Genomic DNA, 25,120 nt, shown 5'->3' on the forward strand with positions numbered 1-25,120 from the left:
GGGGAGGGGAATAAGAAAATACTTATAATGGAAAATACAACTCAATACCTTATTATACTGACTTATTATACTGACATTATAGAAGGAATACGATATCTTGATCCAGCAACAAATAAGACTTTCAAAGCTACTGAAGTTTCAAGGGAAGATTCCCAGGGCAGGAAGGACAGATGGCGCAGAAGGAATCAGCAAGAATCCAAATTCCGCGAGGAAAAGCGACGTTCGAAAAAGGGAAAATACGACAAGGACACCAAATTTCTATCAAGAAAGGATCGTCGGTATTTTGTGTGTCATGGGAAAGATCATCTGATTGCTGAATGCCCCAAGAATAAAAAGGATTTTTGGACTAGATTGGTGGAGCAACCCACCAGTCGTAAAATAAATAAAAAGTTGCAAACAACAGCACACATCAACAACATCCCCATGGTGGAAATGGTAGACACAGTGATCTTTCACTCAGCCAGCAGTTACAGGCTAAAAAAAAAAAACAAAATGCAATTTGAACTAAAACGGTAAGGGGATCAAGCTAAAGACTTATGGGGGGTATACAAGTTATACTTTAGGATCGGTAAAAAGTAACATAACTATAGACAATGTAACTCGCAACGTAGAATTGTAAATTGTACCAGATCACTTTCAAGATTGTCCATTGCTGATAGGTAGAGATTTTTTGGAAAAGAAGGGAGCTATGGGGGCGATCTCAAGTGGAAACATTACCATGCAGGAAATCTCAAATCGAAAATCTGAAGTCATGATGGTCGAGAAACCCTCTGAAAATTGGGTTCGGAAAATGTTTTACGAGTTAGATGTAAATATCGGGGACAAATCAACAAGTCATGACAAGGAAAGCCTTTTATCGATACTTGATAAATTTCGTGAAAGTGTCGCGAGTGACACATCCGAATTGGGAAGAACGAACACGGTGACCACTGGAAATAGAATTTAGAGAAGATAAAGTCATTCGTTATGCTCCATATCGCATTCATAGCATTATCATTAAGAATCTAGTAAAATCAGAGATTCAATCCCTTTTAAATCAAGACATTATCGAAGAATCTACATCTGAGTATTTGAGTCCAATGACTGTTCTAAAAAAAGGGGGAGAACTTAGGATCTGTGTCAATTATTGGTCATTAAATTCCATAGTCAAGAAAGAGTATCATCCAGTTCCCAATATTGAAGAACTGCACAAAATTCAGGAAAGTGAAGTTTTCACTTCGCTGGATCTGATGATGGGTTATCATCAGATTCTTGTGCATTCGGATTCTCGAAAATACACTTCCTTTGTGACTCCGGACGCTCAGTATCAGTATAAAAGAGTGTTTTTTTGGACTGGCTAATTCTCCGACCCTTTTCATGAGAATAACGGATAAAGTGATAGGCCCTATTAAAGATGATAGAATTTCATGTTTCGTAGATGACATTCTCATAGCCACTAAAAGCACGGATGATAATCTGCATGTGTTAACAAAACACATGCAAAACACAGGAACTAAGAAAACAAAAAGCACAATCTGACATTGAAAATAAAGAAATGTAAGTTTCTCTATTCCACAGTATCATATTTGGGACATGAAATATCGGAAGGAAAAATGAGTCCCGGATCGTTCAAAATTGAAGCCGTAGCTCAATTCCCTCGCCCAAAAGATCTCAAGGGGATACGTCAGTTCTTAGGACTTACTGGATATTTCCGGCAATTCGTTCCCGGGTATGCTAATATATCATTGCATGCCACTACGAAAATTAATGAGGAAAAATGTAGACTTTGAATGGAAGGAAGAGCAACAGGTAGCTTTTAACAAGTTGAAATCTCATTTAACCGAACGGCCTCTTCTCAAAATATACGATCCCAATGCTGAATCTGAATTACATTGCGATGCTTGTAAATTGGGACTAGCTGCGGTATTGATGCAAAGGGACACAAAAGGGAAATTACATCCTATTGCATATTTTAGTCGAGCTACTACAGATATCGAAGCACGATATGATAGTTACGAATTGGAAACTCTAGCAGTAGTTGAAGCTATGGAAAGGTTTAAATATTTTTTAATGGGAAAACATTTCACAGTGGTAACAGATTGTCATTCATTAAAACATTCGTTGACTACTAAACACCTAATTTCGCGTATAGCTAGATGGTGGATGAGAATGTTGCCCTTTGATTTCAACATTGAGCATAGAGCGGGATCCAAAATGGCTCACGCTGATAGCCTTAGTAGGAATCCTGTCGGACCGCCCGTTCATCGAGACATACCAAATGTGCTCACGATAGGAATCGGAGATGAAGATTGGGTAGCTGCCCTTCAAAGTGGGGACGAAACTATACAGAGGATTCGTACGGTTCTGGAGGAAAATGCTATAGGACATCCAGATTTACAGTCTTTTCGCAAGTGTTATGACGTCAAAGATAACCGAGTATATCGAAAAACGGATAAAGGAAACAAATTCATAATGCCTAGGGGATTAAGATTCTACATTTTACGTAATGCACATGATGAAATGGGTCATCCAGGACTTAACAGGACAATAGAAAATATCGAGAGGGAATACTGGTTTCCTAGGATAAGACCTATGGTCAAGAAATATGTTGAAGCGTGCGTGAGATGTTTAATGCACAAGGGTGGAAAAGATGAACACCGTCATACGTGGTATATAACCGAGAAGAAACCTATTCCATTTTTCGTAGTTCATATTGATTTCTGTGGGCCTTTTCCGATGGCTGCAGGACGGAAAGAATATATAATGGGGTTGATAGATGCTTTTACTCGGTTTACAATATTACGTGGAGTTACTGGGCCAACTTCTAAAAATGCTATTAAAGTTATAACGGAAGTCTCGCAGTTTTTCGGACTTCCGGTTGTAGTAGTCAGTGATAATGGCACTGCATTCAGTTCTAAAGAGTTTCAAAATTTTTGTAATGATAATGAGATCCGTCATTCCCCGGTAGCTGTAGCAACTCCCCGTGCAAATGGGCAGATCGAGAGAGTATTTAAGATTGTTAAAGATTCTCTGAAATGCTTATCTAACTCTGAAAATGGAGGGGATTGGGATAAACATCTCCCAACGGTACAGTGGACAATTAATTCTAGTGAAAATAGGGTCACCAAAGAAACACCCCATAGGTTATTGATAGGCTATGATCCTCGAAATGCAACAGGAAATGTCTTAGTGAATGTCGTGTCATCCGCTATAGAAACGGAGATCGAAGATATAATATAATTCCTCTACCAGATATACGAGAAGCAGCAGCCAGGAGAATGAAAGGCCATCAAGAAACACAGGCCGCTGCTCATAATAACAGGGCCATAGCACCTCATAAATTTAAGGTGGAAGACCTCGTCCTCATACGTTCTAATCCTCCGGCTACAGAGGGAGTGAAGAAATTGACGCCCAAATACATAGGTCCCTATATAATAGACGAGATCAAAGGTCATGACCGATATCTTGAAGGGCGTTTCTTCATATCAAATTAGCCGGAAACCATTCAGAGCAATATATGCAGCCGACAATTTGAAGAGTTGTGCAGTAAACGAAGCTCTCGGGGAACTCGAAAGATGTTAATGGAAAAAGACGAGGTTGCTGATTGATGCCTAGATGGAAAGATGTATCACTTAAGAGTCGTAGGACGTTGAAGACTTAAATAGAACAGTATATTGATGTCCTCGTACTACAATTTCAGTTGGGGCTCCAGACTTGTTTTCTTCAACCCTGCGGGTAGAAGAACCCTATGGGAGTCCACGGATGATGCATACTCTGGGAAAAGAAAAGTACGAGAGTGAAAACGTTCTGGGAAATTTTAGTACAAGAACGGTGCATCTCCTGGTAAATCACCTTGTACGAGTGACCTAAGGACGATGGATACCCCGGAAAGGGTAAGGATGATGCATACTCTGGGAAAAGAAAAGTACGAGAGTGAAAACGTTCTGGGAAATTTTAGTACAAGAACGGTGCATCTCCTGGTAAATCACCTTGTACGAGTGACCTAAGGACGATGGATACCCCGGAAAGGGTAAGGATGATGCATACTCTGGGAAAAGAAAAGTACGAGAGTGAAAACGTTCTGGGAAATTTTAGTACAAGAACGGTGCATCTCCTGGTAAATCACCTTGCACGAGTGACCTAAGGACGATGGATACCCCGGAAAGGGTAAGGATGATGCATACTCTGGGAAAAGGAAAAGTACGAGAGTGAAAACGTTCTGGGAAATTTTAGTACAAGAACGGTGCATCTCCTGGTAAATCACCTTGTACGAGTGACCTAAGGACGATGGATACCCCGGAAAGGGTAAGGATGATGCATACTCTGGGAAAAGAAAAGTACGAGAGTGAAAACGTTCTGGGAAATTTTAGTACAAGAACGGTGCATCTCCTGGTAAATCACCTTGCACGAGTGACCTAAGGACGATGGATACCCCGGAAAGGGTAAGGATGATGCATACTCTGGGAAAAGGAAAAGTACGAGAGTGAAAACGTTCTGGGAAATTACAGTACAAGAACGGTGCATCTCCCTACAAATCAACTTACACACAGGACCAGAGGATCATGGATCCTCTGGGGCATTCGAGGATGATGCATACTCTGGGAAAAGGAAAGTACAAGAGTGAAAACGTTCTGGGAAATTACAGTACAAGAACGGTGCATCTCCCTACAAATCAACTTACACAAAGAACCAGAGGATTATGGATCCTTTGGGGCGTTCGAGGATGATGTATACTCTGGGAAAAGGAAAGTACAAGAGTGAAAACGTTCTGGGAAATTCTAGTACAAGAACGGTACATCTCCTGAACGTGCAAGAAATTTCAGTCTGCAGGAATGCTTGCATGTCTGATTTTAATGTTCCCCGTCTTGGTAAGGGCAATAGAATAAATTTTCAGGAAAACAATCTACTATAAGAAAATTAGAACAAGAATCCAACTAGAAAACTGGGCTTTGGAAATCTATTTTTCCCTATTTGACACCAGGTAATAAGATCTGGTTAGGAGATCATTTACAAGAACGGTAGTCATACTCGGCAAATATTTGGTTCAACTTTAGCCAATAATGCACTTGGAATCATGATCTTAATCGTGAGCAATCTCCCAATCAGGCTGCAGACTGCTTGGGTAGAGAAGTTTGCTTTTAGGGACCATGAATATCTTGCGTGCTCTTTGCCTAAAATTGTGGTATGATAACCTTAACTTTCAAATAGTAGTTGGTTTCTTTTTCTTTGATATTCCTGAAATTCAATCTTAAAACGGCCAGTGGATGTGAAAGAAAAGAAGCATGAACAGGTTCTCATGACCTCTTTCGCACCCTTCCAATTTAACTCTGTCTCCGCCGAGGACGACGGAATGTCAGGATTGGCCGCATGTGGTAGCTCCCCCGCCACCTAAAGCTTAAAATCACCCGCTTGTGGCATTCTTCTCTTTTGTGATGTTATCATCACCGGCTAGCGCCGCTTGCTCGGTTTGATCCTCGCTCACCCTTAGGCAGTCGATCTTTAGACAGTGAAAGAAGAAGACACTCTCTCCCAAGAAGTGAGAGAAAGGAATTCTATTACTGTCCATTCAGTCATATTAGTTCCGGGAACAAGCGAGGTGGGGTTGCGAGCGAGTGAGAGCAAGCCCTAAGCCCACCTCCACGGAGGGCAAAGTGGATCCTAGCTCCACAATATTGAATTTTAAAATTTTCTATTTGTGACTTTTTGTCCCAGTCTCCCCTACTGGTTACTGGTTACTGTCAATTTCGTTTGTCGATGATCTGGTTAATCGGAAATTTAGCCATTATCAAAATTAATTATCTGGTACAACACTCCATTTCATATTAATCCAAAACACTTACCCTTCTTTTAAGCAGTCAGACAATATTATTTTTATAAAACATATTAACGAGTAACCAGTCAAAAACTTATCTGGTTACGCTCGTGAATTACCTCTGAGGTGTAATAAAGCTCATTGGATGCAATTCGAACACCTGTAACGTCAGACAAATTCCTGGTGACCTAAAGGGGATTTGAACCCAGAACACTTGCGCGAATAGCATTTTACCCCTTGACCCATTAAGGGCCCACAAGTATATTATCCATAATATTTTTAAATCCCATTTTATTTTCTGATTGGCTAGAGCTTTAAAAGCGCTCAAGCTCTGCAGAGTCTGTAGCCAATCACAGAACGCGATAGAAATATATATTGTGCAATCTCTGGAATAAAATATTTATTATGACGTGCATAGAACTTTTTAAGTAAGTTTTTTTCAAAATAATTTTATTTTCATTCATCAAAAGTGAAGTATTATGCTTAAAGTGTAAGTACAGTATTAACCCCATTCCATCGTGTAAAACTTCAGAAACCTTGAATGTACATGGATGGAAGGTAGTGAAACAACTCATGCACTCCTTATACCTGAAGAGGTTTCTGTTGGCTTTTCTGCAAAAGCGTAAACTTTGAATATTCTTGCATAAAATTTTGATATAAAATCAGTTCATATTATATATGCATAATTAATGAGTTTTCCTTCAGGCATACATTTTATGTATCATATCCTACACCTCCACACGAAAGATCCTCACAGAAACATTTTGCACACGTTTCTGGTCCGAATGAATGGATATTGAGTCACTTTCTAAATGAGATTATGAACTTTTTCTCCACACGTGGCTCTTGGAGATTAGTTACCTCTGTAATTGTGAGATATTTACCCACAAAGTTCAATGGTTTCTTGTCTGGTTGGAAATATACCCTGAAGTCCTATTCCCACACTCAAAGACAGAATCCAGCAATTATAGACTCTCTTAAGTGATATAAATCTCAATTAATTATTCACAATATTAATCATCTACATCCTGGATTCTATATAGCGAAAACTTTAAACCCATGTGGTACTTGTGATATTTCGTGAGGTTGAATGCAATATTAAATCTTCTCCCCAAACCACATTGAGATTATCGTATGTGGCTTTAGGGTGGAAGTACCTTTGTGAGGCAAATTAGCTGTGGGTTGAACAACAAAAGCCCAATAAATTTAATTCCCTTGCAAAATACGACAATGTTGGTTTAGATAGAGCTGAAGCTTGAAAGCCTTGGAAGATTTATCCTTTGAGGATGGAATTTTATTAGCAGGAGTAGACGCCTTCTCTAAATTCTACCCCTGCAGTTCGTGTGTCATTACAAATTACATTTGATGTTTACTTTGAACCCTGAGACAAGCTAAATGTGTCTTATTTGACGTGGGAATCCTTTTCACATGATCCCGAAAATAGCTTCACTTGACACTGTAGAATGACTCAGAAATGTCAAGTTTGTGATGATCAACAATTGAATTTTTAAATTTTAAATAACAAAACTTTTTTTTTTTAATGAAAATGCTTAACTCGGAAAATTGCTTTCAATTGGCTATTTAAATGAGTTTCTCTCGAAGTTTATTTATTAGAGAAATTCCCCAAAAACTTTCCAAAAGCTTCAAAACATTTAACCAAAAATATCCCCACTAAGAGAGAAATTTTCAATCAATTTATTTTCCCAAATTGTATGCACTTCCCAAAACTAAACACAAACTTCTAACTGAAAATACAATCCTCTAATGGAAATCAAATCAGAAACTTTTGTGAATAGCAATCACATGGAATCATTTCATTTTCAATTACCAGACTTTTCAATTACCCAAGCACGAGATGAATTGCCATACAGTGAAAATGTCTCAATTCATAATTGAAAGGCTTTCCATATCTTCCATTCCTCCTCCTCCTCCCTCGCATATCTTCTTGCGGTAAATTTTACGATTTCCCCACCATTAAATCAAACATGTCATGCATTGTGAATGAAAGCGATGAGTTAATGATGATGTGGGATGTTACCCAGTGATTTGGCGTCATTTGACAAATATACGCATCAAGTGAGCGTTAAAGTGTTGCTATTGAGTAAAATAAATTGTTGGAAAATATTTTTTTCCTTATTGCAGAAATAAAAAAAATAATAATTTTGTAACGTTTGTCAAACATACAGGCTCACTCAGAATTAGTGCAACGCAGCGATTTATGCAACAGTTGCACCCGCACCACACATTAAAGTGTCAAGTGCGCTAATTGTGAATTTGCATTCTAATTGACCTATTCATAGAGCTCATCGCAATTTGCACCTAATGAGTACTTTTCATAACAAATTTGAATCAAAATACATGCCTCAATAGCTTTAAAATAATTAATGGTGTGAAAATGAATCACATCGAGAAATTGCGGCAATAATTTAATAACATCCATAAGAGACTATTTATTGTACATGTTTGTGAACTTTTCTAATTAACAGACCCTTGAGAGAAAATGTGCCTAATCATGTTCGTGAGTGAGAATGTTGTAAAGAATTTGACTGTACGAAAATCGTTATAGTATCCACCCACTGCAGCCTCTTCGAAAAGCTCCGAGTAAACAATAAAAAGCTCTCACTGGCATGTAATTAGGAAGAAGTCTTGTAATTTTCTCCAATCCACATTTGGAGTGTGGGATAATTAAAATGAACATGGAGAGAATTTACATAAAAAAGCAACCGCCCTAAAAACACTTTTTATGCGGAGGAGCAAAAATATCCGCATGAGAGAATATCTCCTGCGGGTCAGACTTTATTTGAAAGAAAAAAAAATGTCTTTGCCTCGTGTCACGAGGTCTTTGTCCCAAAAAAAAAAACAAAAAAAAGCATGAAGAGTAAAAGTGAAAATTGATGGGGATAATTGAAAATCAGAGAAAAGCTGTCGTTTATTGTGAGAAATCTCAAAGTTAAACCAAAGTTGTGTGGATTTGTGGCATTCCACTTTCCTCCCAAACCTTTTCTATTAGGTACAAATTTTCCGTGGACGGGGAAACTCACAAGAAAGTCACTGGAAAACAGAGACTTTAATGTGAACAAAAAGTTGGGGGAAAATTCACTGTGAAATAATACACAAAGAAGAATCTGTAGAAGTTGGTAAAGTCGTTGGTAAAGCTCTGTTCTCTTCAAGAAATCCACGCGCAGTTTAGGGCTCGAAGGAACAGCTATAAGCTCCTCTAGTAAAATTTTATAAATTTGTATAAAGTTTAGTACCAAGATATTATACGTAAATCCTTTTTTATGCACAATTTCTTATGTCAAATTAAAGTTTAAGCAATCTTTTTAGGGAATATTGTAAAGTTATTAGTACACTTTTACTACTCGAACTTCACAGAGAGAGCAGTGTATAAATATAATCCTTTGCTTTTTCACTCCGAAAATTTCCATCTTTCACCATTTCAGACGATTTTTGAGAAATAATGTCACGCTGTTTGTCCATCCGTTCATCTGCTCGGCCGTTATCACGCCTAGATCCCAAACCGATTTTATCCGAAATTCAGTTATATTACTCCTAAGATATTTTTAGGCAATGTTTTAAATGATTTATAAATCGCTTTAAATCAGTTGAGAACCCATAAACGATAAAAGATGCGAAAGTACAATTGAGGAGTATCATCTAAGTCACGATTTCGAGCACTTCGCAAAGCCTGGGACGCTTTGCTACGCCTTTTCTTATCATAATCATCATGAAATTTGAAGTACTTCAATCAAACTTCAAATTGATAGTTTCTCGTAGCTCAAGTGAAAAAAGTTTGAAAAGTTTATATTTATTGAATACTGACTTTGTACAGACTTGCTGATATTGAGAAAGGCGAGAAAGGTGTTTAGAGGTTTGAAGCCCGTATTGAAGGGTCTTGAGATTTAAGGTTTATCTATATATAGTTACTTGATATCTCATTTCAAATCACTTTCACCTCACGGAATTGAAAGTTTAGGCAATTTAGGGCCTATCCCTTTATCTATCTCAATCTTCCATTCCGTTACTGATCCGAAATTTTGTTCAGCTACTTTGGCCTAGGACTACCCTGTGGACTACCCTTCATGATGACTTGATGACCTTTTAAAACGTTTCTACTCCACATCAACCAAAGTGACCTCGCAACGTGAAAAATAGCTCCTAACAAATTGAAACGTTCCTCATTCGATTTCTTCGAGTAATCCCCTTAATCGTTCGAACGAACCTTGTATCAATAGCCTGCAACTGTAATTTTATTCCTTCAGCCGTTATTTAAGTTATTTGATCATACGTTAGGATAAGAAAAGACAGATTTGAAAACCGATAATTTAGAGACCATCGTCTAAAAGATCGGCTTTTTTCATTACTGCAGAATCCTGATTGATATATGACTAGAGTTTTGCATCCATCCTACTAAAGATTAAAGCCCAGATATGATGAACTCGTATATAGCAAAGTTAGTTCCTGATACACTACAAACTAGAGCCCTGCGCGGAGCATAATGGAGCAGATGCGCGCGGCGCGCGAGGCTATTTTTGGCGCCGCCGCCGCAGATTGTTATTTTCGGCGCGCGAAAGCGCGCCGCCGCCACATTTTTTTCGCGCGCGAGCGAAATTTGTCAGTTTTTTCGCGGCAAATACGAGTTTATAATACAAGTGTCGTCCACTGATTATAAATTGGCCGTGAACATGACATTTCCCTCAATTTTTCGGAAGTCCGAACTAGAGATCGGAACTGAGGTACCTTTTGGTGGTGGCGGCGCTATTTTGATATTTAATTGGCGGCGGTGGCGATTTGAAAAATAAAACAGAGCGGCTGTGGTGGCGTGGATTTCAAAAAATTATGGTGCGGCGTCGGCGGTTTCCCATTTTTGCAATATTATGAGAATAGCAAAAAAAAATATTTTTTTTTGTGCCAAAAGTACCTTACAGAAGGCCTTTCTTTTATTTCATATACATCAAAGTGTCTTATAAAATTTAAAATATATTTTTTTAAACTTGTTTACAAAGAACAAAGAACACGTTCTTGGCCTACTATGGAGAAAATTGAGATCGCTTTTATGTTATGATATGAGGCACCTTGCAAAACAAAATTTTATCTCTTTTAACGTTATAAAATATATTTTAGAAATAAAGTTTATAGAAAAAAATATTATTTGGAATTAATTTCAGATATTATGAGTTAGATTTAATGGACGCAGCACAGGGTACCCGGTTCCTGAATACCCGGGTACCCGCCAGGTTTTTTCACGGGTTTAGGCACTGGTTAAGCCGGTTTAGGTATTTAAGCCACTTTAATGCCATTGACATGTTTTTGCCATTTATATATACTTTAATTCCAAATATCATTTTAAAAATACTTGATGTATAGAGTAAATGTCCTAATAGGAAACCATTTCCAGACGTGTTAACTTTGACAGAAGATTTAACACATTCAGTTCAATTTTTTTCTGAAGAAAGTTATGTAAATTTGCTCCTTGGCTCATCTAGAATGTTACCTTTCAGTGAAAATTCTTTAAATATAATTTCAAACTTCTTAAATATAAGAAAAAGGGACAGATAATCCTAACCGGCTTATGTAGGTGAGATTCTTAACGTGAGCTAACTCGGAGTGCATGCAAATTCGATTTGGAGCTGAAGTTGGGAGACGCCATTCAGTTATCTTGAATCAAATTCGTGAAATTATACAAATTTTGTATTTAAACCAAAATATCAAGGATTTGGATGAACTGGCACAAAAGTGATATATGGGTGAAATGTAGACCAGAATGTACTCTATAATTTTCCTATAGAACATGATCTCATCGATTACTCAGAAGCCAAGATAAGCGAGGTTTTTTGTTTCTTAACTTTTTTTTTTCATCCAGAGTTCCCCAAGTAGTCATTTGTTGAACTTCAACTATATCAAAGGATTGTTGTATTTTGCGGGACTTTCCATTTAAAGCCCTATTTTAAGTGTCTCGGTGGAGTAGAGGCAGTCAAATTGGCATCTGAGTGATTTCAAAGCGTTATTATTGGAAAAATCAATTTTTTCACACTTAAACGGCAAAATCGGAGTGATAGCGTAGTCTGAGTGGAAAATGATGTATGGACGAAATGTAGAGACAAATGTGCTCTACAATTATGTTGAAGTAATTATCAAAATCGGTTCAGCGACAGTCGAGATAATTGAGGTTATGTGATATTGAAATTGGTTTTTCGACTGTGGCGCCCCTGGTGTTGGTCCCACGAAGTTCAAATTTTCTAGAAAGTTGTAGCATTTGGTGAGATCTTTCGTTTAAGCCCTCATTCATCAAAATCGGTCACATAGAACCGGAGATATGATTTTTTGAATTTCGTGAACTTTGACCCCTCATATCTCCGGTTCTATTGAAACCACAGCGCACATACGCACCATTTTGGAAACGTCCTAGACTGGACTACAACATACTAAAATTTCATTAACTTGCACAATGCCGTTTTTGAGAAAAGTGACTTTGAATTTCGATGAATTTTGACGCTATCACAGCGCCACCTGTGGTGATTTTTTGAACTTCTATCTGAAAGTGCTCATCGAGACGAAACCAAAAAGGTAAAATTTAGGTCGCTATGTTAATTAGAACCAGAGATAGAGGCCGGTCAATGTTCGAACTTTGACCCCTTATAGCTCGGGTCAGGGGTTTTAGATCGACTTAAGGTTTTTTTTATTTGATAGGTATAATCAACGGCTACAACATACTAAAATTTCAGCCCGATGCGCAATGGATTTTTTGAGTTATTTAACTTATAAGATTTAAAAATTTTCTTTTTAATAATAGCGTCCCTAGCGGTGGTTTTATGAACTTGCGATGTTAGAAGGGGAAGTGGCATTTCACGAGAGCTTTCCAAAAACCCCTCACTTTTTAAATTCTGACAATTAGAACCGGAGTTATGGCCATTTTAAGAAATTTTTTTTGGACCCTTATAGCTAGGGTCAGGGGGTTCGGGGGACCTTAAGTTTGGTATTGATGGAAAGCTCTAAGGCCCAGCTATAACATACTAAAATTTGAGCCCGCTCGATGCCATAGGGGCGGAGCTATTGAGAAAACAAAAAAGGGGGGTCTTCAAAATGGCGGAAGGAGGGGTGGGGGGTGGGGGGTCAATGCACCAAGTTGCAATTTTCACCCGATATATAACCTTTGCCGAAAACCGCAAGTCGATATCTTTTTTAGTTTAGGAGCTATTAAGCTCCAAAGGCTGGCCGGCCGGCCGGCCAGCCGGCCGGCCGGGAACGTAAAATAGCCACATATATATTCGTGATCAGGAAGTGGCGAAACACATTTTGGCCAAGTTTGAGGTCGATCAGACGACATGAAATTTTGTTAGGATTATAGTAGGTGAGATTGTTAAGAATCTCACCTAATACACAAGAGCAAAATGCTGCTATTGGAAACAAATTATTCCAAAGAAAGACAAGGGGAATTTTCTAATTGGAGACAAACAGTAAAAGTGGAACCGCGACGAAAGGCTTCCAAAACCTTGTTGAGTTGCTCTTAAGTGTAGGATTTGTTCTTATTTCTGGTCTTTTGTCCTTTCCCACCCGAGAAAATAAGAAAATCTCTTTAAAAAAGTCATATTTCCGGTGTTTCCTATTGAAGCATTTGCAGACACTTCAGAAAAACCCTTTTTTATCCATGAAAGAGGTAATTATTTCATTTGAAATCTTCACGTACCGTTAACAATAAAGATTAACACTTAATTTCACATAATTTTGTCAGAAATGTCACATAAATGTTTAAAAAACGAATTAAGAGCACTCACCCTATTATGTTTTTCATTAGAAGACATGGTCGATCGAAATTTGTGAATATGAATGGATTTTCGCTTTATTCGCAGCAAAATTAACTAAATATTGATACTGAGGTATAGAAAATACATAAATAATAATTGAATACTGTATTTATCATGGAAAAAAATAATGTTTCCATTTGAAGTAGCAAAAAGTTTCCATTTGCAACAGGTTTTGAATTAGCTTCATTTACCCTACCAACTTCCAATATTGGGCAGTTGTAAGACAATATAGCAATGAAATTTTAATGAAATTTGTTAAAATTATGAAGTTTTATGAAACTAATGAAAACACTGTGCGACAAAATTTACCTTTTTGTGGGTGTCTTTGACGAGAATGGCGAAACTTGTTAGAGGGTTATTTAAGGATCTCAAATCTGCAATCCGTTTGTCCGGGTCACCTCTAGATTTTATTTAAAACGCATTTTTAGTTTTTTGCTGTTTTATAGAATTCAAAAATTCATATCTCCGGTTCTAATTATCCGGTGGTATTAAAAAAAAGCTAAACTGACGCATATTTTCATCCTCTACAACTCTTGTGAACATATCAAGCACCTACGATGAAAATGAATTATATTTTTTAAAGATTTTTTGAAAAAGGGCACCTAAAATGGTGCATTTTTCTGTGTTTTTTCCATCTTCTAATAATTTTCCCACTTTTATGGAGCATTTTATATGTCATCTAACTATGCCTAAAAGTTAGAGAATTTAATATTCTTTCATTTTCTTTTAGTTTGACTTTTCTGTCTTAATTTGTTTATTCACAATAATTTATTAAAAATAAAGTGCATTAAAAGCTCTAAAATATACCTTCCATACTAACGTCTAACCTACTAAACTCAGTCTAACCTACTGAAAAGCACTCTCTTTTTCACTCTGGCTTATTCATTTCATATAAGAACAGGAGAAATGAAAGAAAAGAAGGCGTATAGAAAAGTAAAGAGTCAAAATAGGCCTAAGGCCTAAGACCTGAACAAGGGGTAGTAAAGGGGGGGAAACAAAAAAAAAGAAAAGTAAAGAGAGGTATATCTGTTCACAGACTCCTACATGATGAACATATACTCTGAAAAAAATATCTCGTAAAATATTTGTAAAATAAGTCGATTTGTATGGAAAAGTAACAAGATGTTTGGCTACCCGTGTCGCCATAGGGATTCTCGTAAAATCTTTTCATTTTCAACAAGATATCTTGTTAAAACTGAATTCATCAAAATTTAATAACAAAAATCTTGTGAAAGGTTTCTCAAGCTTTCAGGGGAATTTCTCAATAGATGGCGCTGCAAAATAGATAGTTTTCTCTTTCATTTTTATGTCTTTCTCTCAAAATGGTCTTGGAATATTTTCTGTCAAATTGTTTATCAATTTGGTGGAAATAATAATCACGATTTTCATGCTCTATGTTATATATCTAGGTATTATGCGCCAGTATGATGTCTACAGGAAATGATGAAATAGGACTTTAGGGACCATTTCCGACAAAGAAATCGTCATTTTTTGGTGAACAAAAAAAGGAATATTGACAAAACTTTTACAAGATTTTGTATATTATTAGTAAAAATTGTGGTATATCCGGTAACAACAAGATATCTTGTTGGAAACGAACAGATTTTACAAAAATCCCTATCGCGACAGGGGTAGCCAAACATCTCGTTACTTTTCTATATGGGGCAACGAGATTTTACAAAAATTTTTCGAGCGATTTTTATCAGAGTTTAATATGATGAGTACTGAACAGCTACTCCTCTCTTTCCTCCTCTATACGCCTCCTTTTCTCTCATTTCTCCTGTTCTTATATGAAATGAATAAGCCAGAGTGAAAAAGAGAGTGCTTTTCAGTAGGTTAGACAGAGATATCAGTATGGAGAGTATATTTTAGAGATTTTAATGCATTTTAATTTCAATAAATTATTGTAAATAAACGAATTATGATAGAAAAATTAAACTAAAAGGAAATGAAAGAATATTAAATTTTCTAACTTTTAGACATGGTTAGTTGACATATAAAATGCTCCATAAAAGTGGGAAAATTATTAGAAGATGGAAAAAAACACAGAAAAATGCACCATTTTAGATGTCCTTTTTCAAAAAATCTTTAAAAAATATAATTCATTTTCATCGTAGGTGCTTGATATGTTCACAAGAGTTGTAGAGGATGAAAATATGCGTCAGTTTAGCTTTTTTTTAATACCACCGGATAATTAGAACCGGAGATATGAATTTTTGAATTCTATAAAACAGCAAAAACTAAAAATGCTTTAAAAAAAAAAATCTAGAGGCGCCCCGGACAAACGGATTGCAGATTTCAGATCCTTAAATGACCCTCTAACAAGTTTTGGCATTGTCGTCAAAGACACCCACAACGTGTCGCACAGTGAAATTTAATGGATAATTGTTTTAACGACCGCTGATTAATAATTTTAAATTTATAATAAGGATGATTGGCATTTCTAAATGAAATTAAATGGCACATATTAGTAGAAAACCAACATCCATTATGACAATAATGTATTGAGTTTCAAATATATAAAAACCTATATGCAATCATGAACAAAAAATACTACTTTCTGGAAGGATTAATTTTCAAAATTAAATATTTTAAAGTCATACTAGACATCTTTAGAAAAAAATACGCAGATCAATCACAAAACGGTAAAATGTATATATAAAACATGTAAAGTTCAAGTATAAAACGATTAACTCTGTGCTACAAATAGCTGAATTATAAAATGGTTAAAGAAAACGCCTCAAATATGCACAACTCAATTATAAAACGGTTCACATTGCGCTTAAAATCACGCACAGCTCAATCATAAAACGGTAAATGCGCTTAAAATCACGCACAGATCTGTCATAAAATAGTAAATGCGCTCAAAATCACGCACAGCTCAATCACAAAATGGTAAATGCGCTCAAAATCACGCACAGCTCAATCACAAAATGGTAAATGCGCTCAAAATCACGCACAGCTCCGTCATAAAACAATGCTGCATAAGTAAATGCGCCTAAAATCACGCACACTTACCGTTGTATGATTGAGCTGTGCGTGTTTTTAAGCGTTTGTACCGTTTTATGATTGAGCTGTGCATGATTTTAAGCGCATTTACCGTTTTATGATTGAGCTGTGCGTGATTTTAAGCGCATTTTCCATTTTATGATTGAGCTGTTTGTGTTTTTAAGCGTTTTTACCGTTTTTTGATTGACTTGTGCGTGATTTGAAGCGCATTTACCGTTCTTTGATTGAGTTGTGCGTGATTTTAAAATTATTTACCGTTTTATGATTGAGCTGTGCGCAATCTGGAGCGCATTAGCTTATTTATTATTGAGCTGTGCCTATTTTTGTGCGTACTATTAACCGTTTTAAGACAGAGCTGTGCGTGTCTTTAAGCGTATTCTTAACCGTTTTATTATTGAGTTGTGAGTGTTGTCAGCACAAGTTTAACCGTTATATTACGACAATACAAAATTATGTTTGACGTTCTTATAGTGAATTGTCAAATTATTTTACAAGTAGTTTAATTTTCAAAGGAGTACTAGTACATTTCAGTAGGAATATTCATTCATTCATTTTATTGTCATCTCTCTCATATCGATCTAATTACAAAAATTTAAAAATTTACAAACGTTTAACCTAAGTAGTATCGGCATAATATCTGCATAAAAACCCACGAAAGTTATGTTTTGTGAGTGCCAGAAAATGTTAAGCCTCGTTTATAGTATGTCAGGAACTAACTTGGCTATGAACGAGCTTAGTCATCTCTGGACTTTAATCGTAGGTGTCTCCAGCATATTAGAACGTTTTATTCTTGAGCTACACAATCTTTATAGATAATCCTTTCCGCTTTACGCTAAACTTGTGCCGGTTTTGTGCAAAAGCATATTTATTAGTGGAAAGCTATATTTCAATAGCTAGTCCAATGCCTCAAATTTTCAGATAAGAGCTAGGGGAAAATCCATAAGGCACATAGAGAAAAAATTGAATTGTTCGAAGTTTGTGGCGTGCGAAGGTAGCGCGCTTTCCCCTACATGCTTGCACTATGTGTAGTTTTTGTGCAGAATTGTGATCGTTTTATACTGAAGGTGTAAGGTCTTACACTCAATTGAAATATTTTTTATAAAAATGTTAGAGTGTCTTAACTCTTTCGCGTCACATTTTTATTCAGCAGATGAATTCATGTGAAATTGAGTTTTTCCTAATGCTTTATGATCAAATATAATAATTCTGATAGGAAAAAAAAAATTGGCAAAAAACAAATGGTCAGCAAAAAGTCAAAAGTGGTCAGCAGAAAATCAAATTTGATCAGCAAATAATTCGAAATAATCAGCAAAAATTTTCAATTTTGTCAGTAAAAAGTTAAATTTGGTCAGTAAAAACTTCGAATTGATCAGTAGATATATTCGAGTTGATCAGTAAAAAATTAAAAATTAATCAGCAAAAAATAAAATAGTAGGTGAGATTTTGTTAAGAATCTCACCTAATATGGTCAGTAAAAAATTAAAAATGAGCAGTAAAAAATAAAATTTGATCAGTAGAAAATCAAAAGTGGTCACTAGAAAATAAAAATTGGTCAGTAAAAAATTAAAAGTAAACAATAAAAAATTAAATGTCACCAGTAAAAAATTAAAAGTGGTCAGTAAAAAATGAAATGTGGTTAGCAAGAAATTAAAAGAGATCAGTAAGAAATTAAGAGTGGTCAGTAAAAAACTAAAATTGGTCAGTAAAAAATATAAATTGGTCAGCGAAGAATTAAGCCAGTGATAATCCTAAATCAGCTTATAGAGGTGCATTTCCTTCGGGATTGGGAATCTTCGTTTTTCCATTTTGTTTTTTACACTTTTGTTTTTCCCGGTTTTTGTTTTTGGAATCTTTGTCTTCGGTAACTTTTGTTTTTAAAAACTTTATCTTTGGAAATCTTGTCTTTCATACATTTTTCACAATTTTCATAAATTTTGTCTGTAACACATTTTGCACAAGTATATTTTATACCTTTCCAAAAATTTCCTTTTCTCAAAAAATTTCCATTTACCCCAAAGGACGAAAATAAAAACTTCCCAAACCATAGAGAATTTCCCTTTGCCCCAAAGTACGAAACTAAAAACCTTCCAAAAACAGAAAACTTCCTTTTGCCCCGACAGACGATACTGATAACTTCCCTAAATACAGATAATTTCTCTTTGTCCCAAAGGACGAAACTAAAAATTTCCCAAAGCACAGAAAATTTTTCGTAACCCCAAAGTACGAAACTAAAAGCCTCCAAAAAACAGAAAATTTCCTTTTGCCCCGACAAACGATATTGATAATTTCCCAAAACACAGAAAATTTCTCTTTGCCCCGACAGACGATACTGATAAGTTTCCAAAACACAGAAAATTTTCCTTTTTCCAAAATGACAAAACTAAAAATTTCGCAAAAGAGAAAATTTCCCTTTGTCCTGAAGGCCGAAACTAAAAATCTCCCAAAAACAGAAAATTTCCTTTCGTCCTGATAGGCGATACTGTTAACTTCCCAAAACACCCTTGTCCCAAAGGACGAGACTAAAAATTTCCCAAAATACAGAAATTTCTCTTTGCCCTAAATAACGAAACTAAAAATTTCCCAAAACAGAAAATTTCCCTTTGCCCTGAAGGACGAAACTAAAGACCTCCCAGAAACAGAAAATTTCCCTTTGTCTCGACAGGCGATACTGTTAACTTCCCAAAATACCCTTGTCCCAAAGGACGAAACTAAAAATTTCCCAAAACACAGAAAATTTCCCTTTGCCCTGAAGGACGAAACTAAAAACTTCAAAAAACACCATTGTAATATCATTATTTTATTTAATAAAATATATTTGTTTAAAATATATAAAAGACAAGATTTCCATAGACAAAGTTTCCAAAAAACAAGGGTTACTGAAGAAAAAGATTCCAAAGACAAATTGGAAAAAACAAAATGAAAAAAAGAAATATTCCGCAAACCCTTGGAAACTATGAGAGATAGAGGCCTCATAATTTACACCCTATTAAAATCTCCTTTAGGCTCAAGATGTGCGAAATTTTACTTGAAAATGAAAAAAATTACTGCTCATTTTTAATTTTTTACTGACCACTTTTTATTTTTTTATTGCCCATTTTTTATTTTTTCTGACCACATTTTATTTTTAACTGCACATTTTCAATTTTTGCTGACCAGTCTTTTACTGTATTGAATATTTTCAATTTCTTGTTGCCAACTCCTTGTTTTTTATTGAACTTTTTACTGACGACTTCATTTTCTACTAATCAAATTTTATTTTCTACTACCCATTTTAAATTTTAAACTGACCACTTTTTATTTTTTACTGATCACTTTTTATTTTTTACTGATCACATTTTATTTTTTACTGATCATTTTTAATTTTTTACTGACCACTTTTTATTTTCTATTGATAACACTTTATTTTCTACTGATCAAATTTTATTTTTTACTATTCAATTTTAATTTTTTTACTGACCAATTTTAATTTTCCACTGATCACTTTTAATTTTTTGCTGATCACTTTTTATTTTTTACTGACCACTTTTAATTTTTTGCTGACCACTTTCGATTTTCTACTGATGAAATTTAATTTTTTACTACTCATTTTTAATTTTTTACTGCTCATTATTAATTTTTTACTGACCATATTTTATTTTTCACTGATCACTTTTAATTTTTTGCTGATCACTTTTAATTTTTTGCTGAACACTTTTAATTTTTTGCTGACCACTTTTTATTTTTTACTGACCACTTTTTTATTTTTTGCTGACCACTTTTGATTTTCTACTGATCAAATTTTATTTTTTACTGCTTATTTTTAATTTTTTTCTGCTCATTTTTAATTTTTTACTGACCATATTTTATTTTTCACTGATCACTTTTAATTTTTTGCTGACCACTTTTTATTTTCTACTGATCAAATTTAATTTTTTACTACTCATTTTTAATTTTTTACTGACCATATATTATTTTTTACTGATCACTTTTTAATTTTTTGCTGTCCACTTTTTGTTTTTTACTGACCATTTTTTATTTTTTACTGCTCATTTTTAATTCTTTGCTGATCACTTTTTAACTTTTTACTGATCATCTCGAATATTTCTACTGCTCGTTTTAAATTTTTTGCTGACCACTTTTTATTTTTTACTGCTCATTTTTAATTTTTTGCTGCTTTTTTAAATATTTTTACTAATTATTTTTAATTTTTTGCTGACCAAATTCAATATTTTTATTGCTCATTTTAAATTTTTTACTGCCCACATTTTATTTCTTACTGACCACTTTTTGTTTTTTACTGATCATCTTTTACTTTTTACTGATCATGTTTAATTTTTTGCTGACCACTTTTCATTTTTTACTGACCGCTTTTAATAAATTACTGCTCTTTTTTATTTTTTTACTGATCTTTTTGAACTTTTTGCTGCCCTTTTTTTATTTTTTACTGACCATTTTTTTATTTTTTACTGATCATTTCGAATTTTTTGCTGACCAAATTTGACTTTTTACTGCTCGTTTATTCAATGCCAAAAAAATTCCATTGCGTGAAAACTCGGAAAAACTCCGGGTCATATACGACCCTATTGTCCTCAAGGGAAGTGTACATACCATTTTCAAAATCTATGTCACGGGCTTTTTAAGAGTTTTATTTGCTTGAAGTTATTAATTTGGCCAAAACCATCGTAAACTGGATTGTTTTGATGAACACTGTACTCCTGGTGTTCAAGGAATCTTTCTGGTAATCCCTTGAACAGTCACTGTCACAAAATTTTGAGTGGTATTTGGCAAAAATAAACTTATCTACATATTTTTTCACACACAATACAATTGCACAATATGAGACACTTGTAGAATACTCTAAAATATTGCAAAATATGTTATAATTCATCAGATATAAGATGAAATGTCCAGGAGCAAGATGTCCCACCTGCATTTCACAAAGAAAAACAATGTCCCAACTACATTTCGCTATAGGTTTGGGACGATAATACTGTCATCAACTGTTACCCTTGACGATAATAGGGTCATATATGACGCGGAAAATTCTACGCGCTTTTCTGGAAAATTGAGAGTAGTTTATTATATCAAAATATGCAACATACCTTTGGACATAGTCTTTGGACATTCTGTTTTGTGTTTCTAAAGAACTTTTTGCTGAAAAAAAAATAAATGAATATAAAAAATTTTGAAAAAGAAAATTCATTTCACAAAGTTCGAATTTAGCGATTTTTGATCTCAAATATTTTTTTTTCCTGAATATCTGGAGTCTTGAGAAAATCAGCCAAGAATCTTACATCCTTCTATTATGATGTTGTGCACAAACAGATAGATCTCAATTAATGTAAATAGTCAAAAAAAAATGTTTTTTCCCCGGGTCATATATGACCCTAATGACGCGAAAGAGTTAAAGACTTCCGTGGTTACGAATTCCACGACCTTTCTAGTGGATTTCTTTTTGTATTTTTCTTCAAAATAATTCATAAAATTGATTAAAAATGGCGTGGAATTTTCATAGAAAATTTCTACGAAAAAAAAACATCCAGAAATATGGATGATCAGTGCCAATTGACAATTTAGAACTTGGAGAGTATTCATCTATCAGATAAACACTCAGTTTTTCTACTTTTGATTTGAAAAGATTGCTACCATATCGTACATTTGAGTATGTCTAGCTCGGCAGAATTACAGCGTTAGGGCGAGAAATTATTGCAGAATTTTCGTGTTTATTTCCATGGAGTCTTGAAAATTCACGCGAAAAAGGGTTTATAACTCCGCAGAATTCCAAGCGGAATATTAGCGTTTATTTCTAATCTTTGCAATGTGGAGGCAATCCGGTGAACGTGAAAATAATTTCGAATTTCGATGATTCTTATTCTGGAAATTATTAAATTCTTATTATTTTAAATTTTGAATTTAATATATGAATGGGATTTGTTTTATAGAGTTCATATTATTAATTTTTTGTGCCTTTTGTCGCGTGGGAAAATATTGGCGCGTGAAAAGCCTCGGTGCGCGAACGCGCGCCGCCGCAGAATTACCAAATCGGCGCGCGTCGCGCGCCGACTTCGTGAAAAATCTCGGCGCGCGAAAGCGCGCCGCCGCTGCTCCATAGGCTCGGCGCGCGTCGCGCGCCGCCGCCGCGAACACCTTTTGAAGTTGGCGCCGCCGCAGCGAAAAAGTTCGTCGCGCAGGGCTCTACTACAAACGTGACTTATATGCCCCAGACATACTTACGACTTAAGCCGAAAAACTGCTTAGTTAATAGGAAACCCATAGGGATTTAATCAAATTATTATTTTAATTATAATTAAATTAAGCCATCTCTCGGCTTAAACCGGAAGTATGTCTAGGGCATTAGCGTTTACTGGTACTCACAAAATGCCATTTTTAAGGGTTTTTATGCAGATATTTCCACTGAAATGCGCGTGTACCCTGTTGAATATGAAACTATTTGTAAATTTATGCCACAACTCAACGTGTAATTATTTATAATTACACGATTTATTTGAAAGAATTACAGAAAGTGACTAGTCGTGAGACAGCATACATTTCACAAATAATTGTAATTAACAATGATTATTACTCGTGAAATGCTATACGAATTTGCAAATATTTCCATTTTCAATGGAGTACACGTACATTACAAATAAATCGGTGGAAGCCATAATCCCGAAAGCCAAAATCCCGACAGCCAAAATCCCGAACGCCAAAATCCCGAAAAGGCCAAAATCCCGAAAGCCAAAATCCCGAAACCAAAATCCCGAATTTTTAAAATCCTGAAAGGGATGAAATTATATGGAGGAAAATGTTTAGAATAATTTTCCAAGACACAGAAGATTTCCCTTTGCCTCCAGCAAGTGCGGATGAAATCGTGAGAGTAGCTATGACACTTTTAAGAATTCGAGATTTTGGCTTTCGGGATTTTGGCCCATTCGGGATTCTGGCTTTCGGGATTTTCGCTTTCGGGATTTTGACCGGGACCCCAAATAAATATATCTGCTTAATTACTTTTTATTTTTTTTTTTTGCTTTTTGCAAATGAGTTCCCTGTAATTCGTAGATAGTATTTATAATTTTCAAAAAAAAATTAATTTTGTCTTTCTTGTTATCTATAATCACTTTTATATAAATATAATATATTTACCATTGACAACTTTAAAAATGTGCAACCCACAATTTGCCTCTCAAATGACATAAATTAAAAATGTAACCGGTTTACATTAAATTGATTGCATGTTTTGACCATTTTGAATTAGTTTTTTAAGTGAGGCAACAAGCTTTTGACTCCTCAAAAATGATCAACATTTGGAAAACAATTATTTTTGATATGAAATAAAATTAATATTTTTTTTGGAAAATTTTAAATAATATCTACGGATTATAGGGAACTCATCTGCAAAAAGAAAAATTTGAAAAAGTAATTTTTTCTATCATTTTTTTCACTTAATTTCTCAAACATGCATTAGGCAACACACTATTGACATCCACTGTACTTTGCTGGGAAATCTTTTTTCTATCATAGCTAGAGCAAGTATTACTCAATGATACAAGTTCCCCAAAGTAATTTTTGAAATTTTCATAGTGATCAATTTGTTGAAGTGTAAATTAAATCGCTTTTGAAAAGGTGAATCATTAACGTTCAGCTTTTCTATATTCGGATCAGAGTTGTTAAACACAGACAAATAAAAAAAAATATCCTTTTCACATATGGGTTTTTTATCTGTCATTTTCACACCTGATCATCTGAATATATGAGCCTTAAAAGTATTTATGCCTGATTTAAAATGAACTTTTTTCATACAAGTGACAATTTACATTTCTGTATTAATGAAAATTGCGATACTGCGATTGCAGAATGTTTCTGCGATACTTGGATGCATTAAAGCGTTTCTGTAAGCGATTACGTGTTCTTAGGTTTGATTCCATGAGTTCTATTAAGTTTTCATAGCCAAATGGTTTCAACCGTTTCAACAAAGTACAACAATTGAGATATTCAAAGCAGAAAAGGCCTATGGCATATTCATTTTCCTATTTAAATAGCCCACTCTGGGTTTGAACGATACAATTAATAATTATAACAATGGTGGCACAACGTTCCATAGAAGAACTTAGGCTTTCCCACAAGGAGAGTTCGGGACATCCATTATTATTTTAACTTATACAATTCTTCTTTTTTCTTATTTTCTCTTGTATTTTCTTGGGGACCTAGGAAATTCGAACCCGGGACAGTTGCTTCACAAAGCAAGTACTCTACCTATCACTTGACCCATTGAGAGCCTTTATACAATTCATAGTACAACTTCAAAAAATCTCGTCTCTTAATAAACAGATTTTGAATATACCTTTCATACAAGTATAGTCAATATACAGACCTATAATTCTTTGTATAAAAATTTCCTGTCAATACATAATTCTAGATTAGAGTTAAATACAAATTTAAATGAAAATTTTTATCGCAAATTTCAGCACCAAACTGTTTTTTTCAGTACTACGATTTGGCCCATATTAATAATCTCAACTTCTATGAGCCAATCCAG

General features: G+C 35.0%; 1 protein-coding gene across 1 annotated transcript in view; it reads left to right on the forward strand.

The window, feature by feature from the left end:
- The window catches only part of LOC129797890 (IDLSRF-like peptide), a 122,271-nt gene that overhangs the window by 90,202 nt on the left and 6,949 nt on the right, over positions 1-25,120 (forward strand). The gene's annotated exons all lie outside the window — the stretch shown is intronic.

The sequence above is a fragment of the Phlebotomus papatasi genome, chromosome 1, assembly GCF_024763615.1.
Source record: "Phlebotomus papatasi isolate M1 chromosome 1, Ppap_2.1, whole genome shotgun sequence".
Lineage (NCBI taxonomy): Eukaryota > Metazoa > Arthropoda > Insecta > Diptera > Psychodidae > Phlebotomus > Phlebotomus papatasi.